Source organism: Pyxicephalus adspersus, chromosome 11 (assembly GCF_032062135.1).
Source record: "Pyxicephalus adspersus chromosome 11, UCB_Pads_2.0, whole genome shotgun sequence".
Lineage (NCBI taxonomy): Eukaryota > Metazoa > Chordata > Amphibia > Anura > Pyxicephalidae > Pyxicephalus > Pyxicephalus adspersus.
Genome location: NC_092868.1, coordinates 41,494,206 through 41,507,846, shown reverse-complemented (window position 1 = coordinate 41,507,846; position 13,641 = coordinate 41,494,206). Strand labels below are relative to the sequence as shown.

At 36.3% G+C, this 13,641-nt stretch overlaps 1 long non-coding RNA gene across 1 annotated transcript; it reads right to left on the bottom strand.

The window, feature by feature from the left end:
* Positions 1-348: 348 nt before the first annotated feature.
* On the bottom strand, positions 349-6,840 carry LOC140341107 (uncharacterized). Its single transcript, XR_011922810.1, has 2 exons — positions 6,498-6,840; positions 349-3,965 (listed from the first exon to the last, which is right to left on the bottom strand). It is a non-coding gene; the product is annotated as an uncharacterized lncRNA (long non-coding RNA).
* Between the last annotated feature and the right edge of the window lie 6,801 nt (positions 6,841-13,641).

The following is a 13,641-nucleotide window of genomic DNA, read 5'->3' as shown; positions in this document are numbered from 1 at the left end:
CAGATACAATGCTCAGACATGTTGAACAAAACTTCATAAATCATTTATCTGCAAGATAATCTGCTTTGCTTCTCACTTGCCTCTGATGGTATGTGAATCAATACAGCAATCAGGATGCTTTGACATTACAATATATGAGGCGTCTCGGTTAATGCAGTACTTCTGAGAAAAGCAAATAAACTAAAGAAGAACTGTAATAACTTGTGCTGGAACACATGGATATTCACCAAGAAATTGCTAAAGTCATTTCAGGCATCTCAGGCTGAACATTGGATGACACATACATAGGCAAGGGTTATCTTCAAAGATAAAAAAGGCATAAAAATGGCACAATGCGTAAACATGATCTACTCGTATTCTTAGATATTTATTTTTAGATGATATGCATAGTCTTAAAATGCTTGAATAGCTTGTAATAGAACGTTTCATTGTTTAATGGCAAAGAGTATATGAAAATGTATAAGAAATGCACCTTAACTTTTTTTACAACAGCAATACATGAAAGCACAATAGAAAGTATTTTCTTTTGGATTGCCCTTTTTAATTATACTATAAAGTATTTACCAGAACAGGATGGGGACTGCAAAGAGTCTTCTGAATCATTTAGTTATATGTGCAAATTTCAGATTGAGTTGTTGAACTCTGTAAACAAAAAACATTTTTCCTTAAACCAAATAAGTCCAACTTGAAAAGGAACCTAAAGTGTCACCGGTTAGATGAAAATATAAAAATGGATAACTTATGTGAAATGTTTCATGTTTGCCTAACAAAGAAAAAAATATCTGTAAATGCTTTTTGTCTTTTGGTGAAGAACATTAACAAACATATTGCAGCATAAGCATATTGCAGAACTAACAGTTGTCATCCATGATAATTGTAAGCTTTCTTACAGCCTTGTCCAATAAACCATTTGGGAAACAATCAGCATGGTATATGATCATGTATTCAGAATGTGGCATTATTCACAAACTACCCAGCCCTGGCTGGCTCAGCTGTCAATGTGCCATGCACAGAGAGAAAGCCACAGGCAGGCTGCAGCTGGTAAAGTGACATACAGGAAAATACATTTTTTAAATAAATACATATAAAGCTGAATTACATACAAATGACAAACAAGATAAAATGCATGAAAGGTAGCTGCCCAAGCATGTGGATTTCTGGCTGGCAGACAATTGACTATCTCCTTGTCCACCTTCACCCTCCCTTAGTCTGTACAAGAAGGGCAGGTACTTACACTTGGTTGTATTAAAAAATGAATAAATGATGTATTATTGAATATTGAGCTGCATTAAACTAATATTATTAGCTTTTTATCACAAATTTTAAATATGTTTTTACCAAAGCCTTATATGTGCTTATATATATAGAGTTATGCTCATGTTTCCCATCGTATTCCGATGCTCCAAAATTAGACCTGGCCATAAAGATATTGACAATGTGAGACTTAGAAAGGGTTAAAAAAATAATTATTCCTCATTATAAAAAAAAAGAAAAAAAACATTCCTTCAATTTTCATACTAAAATGCAATCCGCAGAGATTAAATGGCTTAGTAATGAAATTTTTAGCAAAACACGAAGTTCTATTGCATGACACAAGCGAACAGCGTAGAGAACATCCGCTCAATACAGATGATGCCGGCACTCCAGGGAGAGTTATAAAATGTTACAGACAATGGGAAATGATAGCACCATCTGTAAGTGTTTGATAACTCTCTGTATGCATAATGCGCCTTTATGTAGGGTTTGCATATCTGTCTTAAGTAGATCATTTATTTTCCATAGAAATACTCTTTCATTTAAAAAAATGTGCAGACATAAACAGAGAACAAAGCTTCTTATAAATAGATTTTATACAAATTATCATAGAAACTGAAAAAAAACCATCATAGGAAGTGGTTGGAATACTGCACAGTACAGGTTTATAATTATTTTGCAGCCTTAGACCCGGTATACAAGAGCGGCATTACCAACAAGCACTGATCTAATTGATTTTCCAATCTTTAATTGCTCAATGAGAAATCCATAGACATGGCAAACATGTGTTTGATATTCTGCCCTTCCGAACATAGGGATGGGATGGGGGGAACCTCAGGACAGATGGGAGCTCCCGGTAGAATTTGCTTTATTGTTCATACACATGACTTATGTAGTTTCCACTAACATATACGATCTATGCATGTCCATCCAAAAACAAAAATTGGGGTGACTATTGAATTTTGTTCAGAAGTAATCAGAAGAAAAAATCTGCCCATGTGTTGTAGGCCTAAAATGGCAAAGTATTTAAAATGTAAAAAGTTTTTTACTTTGCTTGGGCTAGATATAGCATACTCAGACACCTTTTATCTGAAGGTATGCAATTAAATGACACACCCCCAATTTGTGGACCATAAAGTATTCTTTCCAAAAAATGATTGGTTAGACCAACAAGTGTTTTTTTTTTCCGCAAAACTACATTTCCTTTATAATAGCTTTTCCAAATACCAAATAGAAGACTGGATTGAATAACACTTTATAGGTAATATTTTTTAATTGAGATGTACAGTAAGCTCTTCTGAGCATTGTTTGTATCTGTGTACAGCGCTGTGTAACATGTTGGCGCTATATAAATAATGTCTATTATTATTATTAGTAGTAGTAATAATGATAATAAAAAAATAATAATATTAATACTGTATATTCCCACCCAAATAAATGGACAACTGAGAAGGAAAGAGGGACAAAGGGATCTGAAAGAAGGACAGCCCCTCCAAACCAGGGACAGATGAGAGGCATGGAATAGCAACAAACTTATCCAATAGCGGGCAATGCTAGTAGCTATTATTTCTTTCTCCATTAGAGTTGTTTTTTGGGTATGGCAGGCTAATTATTTGTGAGGTCAACCTAGCTGTGTCTGAAGGCACGGGGGTAACTTGTGACCTATTAACTAGACAAAACATCACTACCAATGTAAAAGATTGTGACCCGACGCTTTTCGCCTATAAGGCTTCTTCAGGGGACTTTTTATTTTACACGATGTTAAATATCAGGCTGCATATGAACATATTAGATAGATAAGTATATTTTGCAAAATATTTTATACTATTACATATGTTATAATTGTAACACTCCTTTCATATCATGTATCTATCTATCTAATAATATCTAAATCTGTGCTTGTTCCCCATTGTGTGTTTATTTTCTAGTCAATCTTGTCCAGTCAAATGTAGTCATTTATTGTCATGTATGCTGTTTTTTTTGAGTAATGTTATAAAGAGAAGAGTACCTATACAGGGGTATTCATGATCGTCAAGTCAATGAAGGAGTGGAGAGGGGATATGGGAGCCGTAGTGTGGGATTAGAATTGCCAACCCCATTGGCCATATAAGAGAAGTCCATCAGGCTAAAGAAGGAGGAAGAGCACCTCAACAGGCAGCAATGTTCAAGTGACTTTTGGCCCGAATCCGTACATCAACAATCCTTCCAATGTACACTCTGTAAAGTACACACCCCAGCAATTGAAATTAGCATGGGGATATTTGAAGTACAGTCTGAATGACAACCATAGGTCCCTCCATAGAGTGGATGTAGAAGGTATTTTATTCTATGAGGGTTCTCTATGATACAATATCAAAAAATTACAAATGAGTACAACCTTCATGTTTAAATTAAAACTGGCATACTGAGCAGGTAAAAAGAACCCATGTTTGTACCTTTTGCATATTTCATGGTTTGGATAATATTAGTGGCCGCCTTATGCATTTGCTTTATTTCTACTGTTTGAACTGCTGTTATCTTGAAGTCCTCCCTAGGAAGTCTACGTTGTTAAATTGATTTTTCCACACTTGAGGGCACAAATGCTGTTGCTCCGTACTACCAGTTAATGAACGTTTGTTTGAGTTATTGGTTCTCTGCGCAAGAAAGAAACCTTGAGTCATTTAGTCATTTCTCAAAAAAGCAGGAAGATGTTATTTAGCAGTTCTGTGGTCCTATTAAGAAAAAAAAAATAAATAAATTATCCTTCTGGTAATAAAGAGTTGTAGATAGCTGATGGTTTAAAGTAAACTTTGCAAATAATAAGGAACGGGAAACAATATGCAGATTCTGTGGTTTAAAACCCATCCCTTATCCTCTTCTTCCTTCTGCTTGCCACTAATCCATCTTTACCTTGTGAAAGAGGATATATTCCTAAATCCACATCCCATGTTACGTCTGCTTCCAGTTTCAGGGAACAGCTGATGAACATTTTACCTAATACTTTTAAAAAACAGGTAGAAGGATTTTCACTCCTGCAAAACAGATATTATGGAAAATAGGAACCTATCATTACACTAAAGAAGAACACGGCCTTTAAATATCACCACTGGTGCCAGATTATCCATGATGATTCCCTGACACTGATGTCAACATTTCTCTAAGAGGACTCCACCAGTGGACAGATCACGGAGGCAATGACGTGTACACCTGTAGTTCACAGAGAAGACTCAGGACTGGAGGGTCACATGAACACAACTTTAGGTGAATAAAAAGGGCATTTAGATCCCAGTGTTTACTCAGAGGGGGTAAAAGGAAAGCGTGTGTGTGATATTAAAATCTACCCTAAAAATATAGTGTCAAAATATACTTTTTGTTTTTAAACAAGCTACCCCCATGTGCTCATCAATTACATTTAGAATACTCTACTTCACTAGTGATAGCTAATAAAGACCCCAATATGGTCTGGTGGGTTGGGGGATGGTTGGACAGCCCTAGACCAAGTAATGGCTGAAATCCTTGTCTGGATTTTATTGGTGCTTGTGACCTTATTTGGGCAATTTGCCCTCTTTATATGTCCTTATGGCAATTATCACTAATAAAGAAAATTAAGGAAAATCTACATTTTTTTGGTTGTCCACAAAATGGGAATAGAAGAGAAATCCTTAGACGGAGACACCTATTGTATTAAAGAAGATTTGCTTTAAAAAGACATAGATAACAAAGGTGTTAATAATTTTATCAATAATATATTTTACTTAATCGTATACTTTAACAAAGATAATGGAGGGATTGTTTAACTCTGGAAATTTGGAACCTATAATATTACGATAAAACAGAACACAATCTTCACACCTCACCACATGGAAACACTGAGCTTGTACATTTCAATACCCAGAACTCATCAATTTTTTACCTACTGGTATGCACAGTTTTAAGGCATCACCCTGACACTGTCACAGACATAATATTTCAATAAAAGCAGTTAAATATTTATCCAAAGAAACGTGTGCATGTAATAGCTTACATCAAATGTTCTCAGTGGAATGTTTGCCTGAGTCGTTTTGTATGACTTGTCAAGATGTTTAACAATGACTATACTTGGAGTCTCAGTCCAGGAATCATCATTTATATGTTCAGACTAGATCACAATCTATTTGGTGGAAAATAACTTTTAAATTAAAAAGCATGCATGCAAAATGTGTGAAACGTGTGTCTTCCATTGTATGTATATTGTTTGATTGATTGAAGAAAGAAGAAAACATATTCCTCTTATTTCTTCTCGTATGTCTTTAGAAATATTACCTTATGTTGTATCTAAAAGCCAAAGTCAATTTTTAAAAGAAATTTCCATACATTGGTTTCATCTATATGGGACTTCAGATTGGTCATATGCCATCAATGGTCTTGGATCTTGCATCTCTTTCTTCTTTAGTGGAGGGTCCCGAATGATGCAGAGAATAGCGATTTTTAATAGTAAGCTTCTGTTTCCTGCTGCATTACCATGTGGGCTCAGAGTAGTTTAATGAAGTAGATCCTTGACACCATGGGCTTACAGGAAGAGCGGAAATTATGCTGGGTGTCATTCAGCAAAAAAGTGGAAAGGTGCTGAGTATTATAGCTAATACTGTTAAATTAGTTACATTGTACCAAAAATAATAGAAAAAAAATCTGAAAGTGATGGTGAGACCTATTCATTGTGGGTTTAAAGGACTCTATTAAGGAATTACAAATCTATCCTGGGAAAGCTGTTCTATTTGGAACAACTCTGCCATGTTGATCACCGGTGTCAAATCATGGCCTCTTGCCAATGAGGAATGTTGTGTCGATGGTCAAATTAGTTTGTAATTACAAATACAAATTGTAGTTTGACATTACACTACCTTCATCATTTGCCCATATTGGGGAATCTCCAATGGCTTGCTTTTTACCATAAACCAATTTAAGCAGCATCCTAGTCAGTGCATAGGAACTGTTTGTGCAACTAACTTCTAAAATGACCTGTACATGGCATCAGGGAGGTGAAGATACTTAATCAAAGTACGGGGTGAAGTATGGGGTCTATTCTGAATTGAAAGTAGCCCAAAAGGCTACCTATGTCTCTGAACATAAAGAACTAAATCACCTACCCTGAACATTTGATACTTTCTACTTGAGATTTTAATATTTCTGTAGTTGACACCCTCCATCCACTCTTTACAAAAATAGTTCTAGAACCCATTGTAGACTTATCATCCAGTGTACAGGTACAATTCAGAAATACTTACCAGATGTCGCTTTAAACATCAAGAGTGTCATGTTGAGGACAAGTTCAGATAGCAGTGATGTCTATTTTGAGTCTGTATTTGTCTCAACAGGAAAGTATAATATTATGAGAAGGCTTTGTGTCATAACAGGATGTCCAGGTCATACCGAGGGCGGCTGCATCGCGAGCAGACGTGTAGCAATTCCTCTCCAATAGACTTATTTATGCTCCTGCTTCCTATTATTGTCTTTTTAGTGATTGATTTAATAAGGGAATGTTACTGTAAAAATTTATAGATTTTCAGAAGTTGTAGCATTGTTGATGCTGAAAGAGCTACTGCGGAAGCCCCTTATCTCTAGGACAACGATCCCCAACCCCCAGTCCGTGGCCCACTAGTGGGCTGCCGCCATCTGAGAGGTGGGCCGGGGTCGGACCTCGTTTGGGGAGGCGCAGCGGCTGGAGCTGCGGACTACGTCTGCCCTACGCATTACAGGCTCAGTGTGGTGGCAGGCCCATTGTTCAGACCTTCTGGCATTGGGGGACTGTTTTAAAACAATTTAAACAATTTATTTTATAGAAGATTAATACAGCTGAAGTCAGAATTTTACACACATTTAAGGTGAATTATTTAAACCTCACTATTATTACATCTCCACAGATATTTTACTTATAAGCTATACATTTGGAGGGAAGTTTCTTCCCCTTTGAGTGAAACACGGCTCCCCGCGCATGCGCGATCCACAGTCTGTGAGATTATTGGTCCGTGCCATTGAACCAACCTGGCAGTGCCAGAATATTGCAATATGCTCCAAGCACCTGGCCTAACCCTTCCTAGATATTTCTAGTAGTTGTAATAAGACAAAGTTAGTGTGGCACTCAATGGATGGAGAGTGGACTTTAATCCAGTAAGTAGATTGTGTGGCCAGAAGGGAATACATATTGTTCTTAGTTCCTCTAGTTATATATTTAAGAAATGGAAATGGAAACCTAAGCTAAGCATGACTTTTTGGGGAGTAGATTGATAGGGTCACACTAAACCAAACGGTTGTGAACCTGACTATCGCACCTGGTTGAATACCAAAACCACAGGCATTAATATGGAATTGCACTTTTCTTTGTAACAGCCTCTATACTTTTGGAAAGGCTTTCCTTTGAATATTTGGAATATTTTACAGAGTTTGATGATTTAGCCAGATAACCATTTGCAAGGTTAGTTACTGATGTTGAATGAGAATGTTTGGCTTACATCATCATCTGAATCACCAAAAAGATTATCAATAGGGTTAAGGCAGTTGGGTTAAGGGAGTTGTTTTTTGATCAGTTGGCCTTTCTGAAACTGGATGTAAGCACACAATTGACTTTAATATTCATCATCCATACCTAAGAATAATTACAGATAATTCTATGGGTTACAGCACTTTATACACTGATCTTGTAAAGTAAACCTGCTTGGCCTTTAATGTATCATCCTTCTGATGTGTATAGGCATTCAGCCTACAGATGAAACGTAGGAGAATCTTTGGTTATAAATAATAATCAAGAACTGGATTAAAAAATCACCTGTCTCGCTTACCATAAAAAACATTATGAGCAACTGAGCCGCACAAATCCTCATCTTCTGATGGCAACTATCAATAATGTAGTAAGCAGAGTCAGGCAGAATCTAATATCTGTTCTACTTCAAAGAATTCTCTATGCCTGTGTTTCACAAGCAACTAAATGTAAATTCAATGCACTGTTTGAGTCAGTTAATACTGTCTGATATACAATCTGTACTGAATTTAATATTAGATAAACCCAGAGGACTATATACACATCAGTATTTGTTATCCATATTTCATGACTATATACTAATGATGTGTGGCTAGTGATGAGCAATTTTGTTTCCTAAAACTTCAGGTTTCATTTTGGTGAAATTTTAGAAAAGTCAAAATGTAATATTACCTTGTTTTTACATAGCGCTGACATATTATGGAGTGCTTTACTTATGTCTTTAATTATGCTACTAACTCCTAATGTCCCTACCATAGTCATATGTCCTTAACAAAGGCCAAGTTTTGGGGGAAGCCAATCACCTAATTGCATGTTCTGGGAGGAAACCCACACACACAGGGGCACACACAAACCATACAAACACCTTGCAGCAAGTGTCCTGGCCTAGATTTGAACCTGGGATCTAGCACGGCAAAGACAAGAGTATTAGCTATTAAGCCAACCATGTATTTTTGTTGGTACTGTCCTTCCTATTCATGGGCTTTGCAACATATACCTCTGACCCATTTATGCCTATCTTGCCAGAGTTCTCCTTGCAGCTGGTGACAATACCCTGTGCTTTCAAGAATAGACGGGCATCTGATATCCTCCTCCTAGCATTCAACAAGTAGCCCTGTTACATGACAGTAAAACCGAAGCATCCCCTAGGATGTTACACTAAAATTTTAGTTCTGGCTGATATAGGAAAGGAGCAGCAGGTAAATCTGGAAAGGTAAGTAAATATGGGTCGGGATGGCCTTTGACATTGTCACCTTAGAGTTCAATGAGATTTAAATGGCTTTTTTGGGTAAAAGAATCTCTTTTTTAAGTACTCTGGATATGCAAAAAAATATTCGTTTAGTAGCCAAAGTATTTGACTTTTTACAGAAAGACAAAAAAAAAATAAAACTAAGCAAAATGAAATAATTAAAAGCAACAATACAAAGAAAACAATCAAACACCACAAAAATAAATAAACTGACATAATATACACGCACCCAAAAAACAATCCTCAAAGAAAGGATTTTTAAAAGCTAAAATCACTGCACCTTGCTTTTTTGTGATACAGGTATACACATTAAATAATCAACTGCTCAGGAGCCGATCACCGCAGACTGCTGCAAATAGCCATAATTTGTCAAAAAGCAGACGTTTACTAAGAATTTTCCTCTGCTCCATGTACAGATCTAACTGATGTGGCCACAGCTAAAAGATTCAGGCTGTCTGTATTTGTGAACTAGTCCAGGGTAATTATGATTAATTGCTCAGTTTTATCCCCACTGCTGAGAGGAAGCAGATGTTGTTGAATGATTCGGCTTATTGAAATTAATGTTAATCCTCCCAAATAATTGTATAGTTGGGATTCTGGCATTTGTATGCTTACATTATAAATGATGCAAGGTTTATTAATTACTTGGGGACCTGTTTCATATAGAAGAGGTCAGCTAAATACGAAGTAAATAGAGTTTTAGGGCCCATTAGTACTGCACCATGCAGTAACCCACATTGGCATGCTTCAGTGCCAATACATCATGCCAATGCATCTGCACTTCCTGTAGTGCAATGGTAAAAAAGAAACAGTACATGCACTATTGTGTAGATGCCCCCCTTTCAAAATACCCCACCTAACAGCAAAGCACATCACAACACTATCGGGACCACAATAAAACAAAAACAATGGCCACAGTCCAAAGAAAAATTAAAAAACGTTGGCTAAATTATTATGAACATCTCCAACTTCAGATCTCTATTTGATTACATTTCCAGGTATGGACTGGCTACTTGAATGTATTATTATACTTAGCAACATTTATAATAAAGCAACCAATTTTCTTTTGAGTTTGGCTATTGTTTTCCTTCTTTGGAATTCCGAGAAAAGGGTTTGGCATTCTTCTATGGCACTCACCAGCAACCTAAAGGGGATTTACATGGAATATGAAGATACTTTATATAATGTAGAAGAATACTTGGGTCTGAACCTTCTAGACATTTGGTAATAATAAGCGGAGCTCCAGTTTCCTTTACTCTAAGCAAAATTTGGTAGCATTAACAAATTTGCAGTGGAAGAACTACAAGGCTAAGCTCTGTCTAATTCTATTAGTAATGGCTCTTCTTGGTCTCAATACTTTGGGGTGACCAACCTAGAATAATCATGGCCATTGAAAAACTCCTGATCGGCATTGTTCCAGGCACAGACTGTTAAATTAGCCTTATGCTAGGTGAATAATTAAAGCAAGCTTGGGCACTGATTTTTTTTCCAGATGGTTAACCACTTTATTTATTGGATATCGGATTTTGTTATCAAATATATATATATGGTACACTAAATATGTATAGTCCATTGCAAAGATTAATTTATTTTAATACAAATTAAATAGTGTATGTGCAGCATTAGTCCATTAGTGCTATTTCAGTCTGGTAACTCCCTGCACCAAGAGCTGGGTTACATGGTGAGGTTCTACCAGGAAATATGTGGGGATATGTGAGTGTAGTTAATGCAAGGTGCTTGGTAGAAAGAACGGGGTTTGAGGCTCTATAGTAAGTGCAAAAAATGAATTATGTATTTATAGATTATTGAGTCATACATAATTAATAAATACAATCATTATATTGTAACCTGGCCCTTGTTCACATTCACATAACTCAACTATCCAATAATGTATCTGATCACCATACAGTGGTTAATAGATCAAAGGTATGACTTAAATAGGTCACATACGACCCGACGCGTTTCCCCCAGTTAGGCTTCCTTTAGTAGTAGGGGTTTAGTAGTATAATGACTGTACAGTCTGCGTATACATTGAAAACACAAACAACAAATATAATATATATATATATATATGAAAATTAACAGTTCTCACTAAAACACATTGACGACCATAGCTAAGTGTAGTTAATGCCATGGAAATTGACATAGAACTTTTTCTGGCTTTTAAAACCTCCAGACTTTTGGAAAAGATTTACACAAAGTGTCATTTGTACCCATTCAGCCAATAAAAACATTTCTGATGTCAGGTGCTGATGCTGAATACCTTTGCTTGCTTCATGCACAGGGGCACAGCCATGCTGGAACTAAAAAGAGCAGCATAGGACAAACCGAAATATCTAAAATGTCTTTGTATACGGTAACTTTAAGGTTGATATTTACCCACATGAAGCTGATAAAATAATCACTGCAAAAGGTTTTCTCTCCCAGCAGGATAGCTGATGTCTGCAGCTACAATATGAAGACAATGCTGGTTACCACCAAGAGATGAAACCATTCAATCCAATTGTTTTCCAGCTATTCTGCCTTTGATTTATTTATGGGTATTACTTCACCTTCATGAGGAAGCAGTGTGGGCTGAGAAATTCATAGAAGGTTTTTTTCTTCACTTTTACTATATTTTGGGACCTATTCCATATATATTCCATCATTGTGGAAGGCTAAACCATTGTGGGCACCACTGTATTAATCACTGGTTACAACGTGAACATTTTTTGCATCTATCCATCTATCTATCTATCTATCCATCTATCTATCTATCTATCTATCTATCTATCTATCTATCTATCTATCTATCCATCTTAATATTTCTTTCTGTTGTTACAGCTTTCCATACAAAATAACCTATGGCCTTGAGTTTTCTCTTGAGACACAAGCAACAGTTCATCCATTCCTTCATTTTTTTTAGATGGAATTGCAGAGTTTTAGATTGAGATAGGTCAGAGGAAAAGCTTTTAACCTGTAAAACCATCCTTTTGGAAATGATTTCTGGGTAAAACTGTTATCAAGTGATATCTTTCCACTTTATGTCTCAATTTTTTCTTTTCTCCTGTCCTGGAAGCTATTTTATGGGTGTTATATTTCATTGCAACTTCTATTTCAGAACAAGACTGGCAGAATGTTTTGCTAAAAGCTTCTAAATGATTCTGTGGACCTTGTTTGTATATTATAGATAATGTGCTTTGCAGCTTTACCACCAATATTAGATATCCTTTCTGTGCATTGCAATAAATAAAGATCTCTAGTTTATAGGCAAGCTATAATTATGTTGAGCTTTATGCTTTTCTCAGAATTTTTCACTGTTTTATGCTATTTATAAACATATAAAATCTTAAAGATGAAATTCTGACGAAGAGCTGAAACATATACTGCATTATAGACCTGTTTTACATGTCAAGGATTTTTGTCTTTTCAGTACTGAGATTTACACAGCTGTACTGAAGATAGTGAGCATTTTTAAATTGTTGCAGTTGATCACAGGTTTTGTCTTTTCTCTGTCTGTGACTGGACAGTTAAAGGAGAAGCAGTGAATTGATTAACTCATTACTCTTTTCTTCTATCAGCATGTTATCGTGCAGCACAACTGCTTGGCTCCTTATGTTGCTTTCTCTCTTTCAGTCCTATGTCAGCTGTGCACTGGATGCAAGAGGCCGATACCAGGTTAAGGTATCAGGTACTTACATTACTTGCAATTAAACATAAACACAAAATAAACACAATAAAACACAATAAATTGTGTAATAAAGAATGCACCAATTACTTTACCTTGCATTTTTTCTTTTTCCTTTAGGGTCTTTTTCTCGCTAAAACTCTTCAACTACATGAAATTTCTGTACAAATTTGGAGATTATGGTGAAATATTACTATTTTGAATAAATGCACTGGAGTCTATGGGGAATGTGGAATAAAGATGGTATTGTCAATCAATCAATCAGTTTTTATTAAGCAGTGCTAATATACAAAACAAATGTAAAGTTACAAAATACATAAAATTACATACATGTAAAACAAAGAATAAAAGTGTCATGAAAAGCAAACCTACGCTAAAATAGGCCCAAAAGCCGGCAAGAGGGGAGCTAGACGTGGGCCAGTATGGCTAAGGGGGGAAGGCCAAAATGTCAGGTGAGAAATGGGGGAGGATGGTTTGATGGGGGAAGAATAGTAGGATAGGTAGATAAGAAAAACAAAAAAATAAAAGGGTATAAGGATAGGAAAGGTGTGGGTGGGGACAGAAAATTTTTGAGAGTGGAAAAAGTGAAGATTCCTACCCACCCATCCCTGAGCTGGGGTTGTTGAAGGCTCCTCGGGGGACAGTGTGTGGTGGAGCTGAATTGTTAAAGTGATGGAATGTGGGAAACCATCTATGGTATGGGGTCTCCAAAATAATTCATTGGGTTACTAGGTGTTAATATTGGGGATGTTATGTGTGATTGATATTGTTCCCGAGGCGGTAGAGTGGCACCTGGGAGACGGTTCGCTATAACAAATAAAACGCGGATCCATGGTTAGAAACAGTACTGAAGGAGTTAAGGCCTGCGGAGGACTTGCCACCTGATGGGAGGGTTTTTCCCGGGATTACATGTTTGGAAATGTTATATGATTGTAATGCAAATAAAGACATCAATGTATATGGATTAATTGTTCAAAA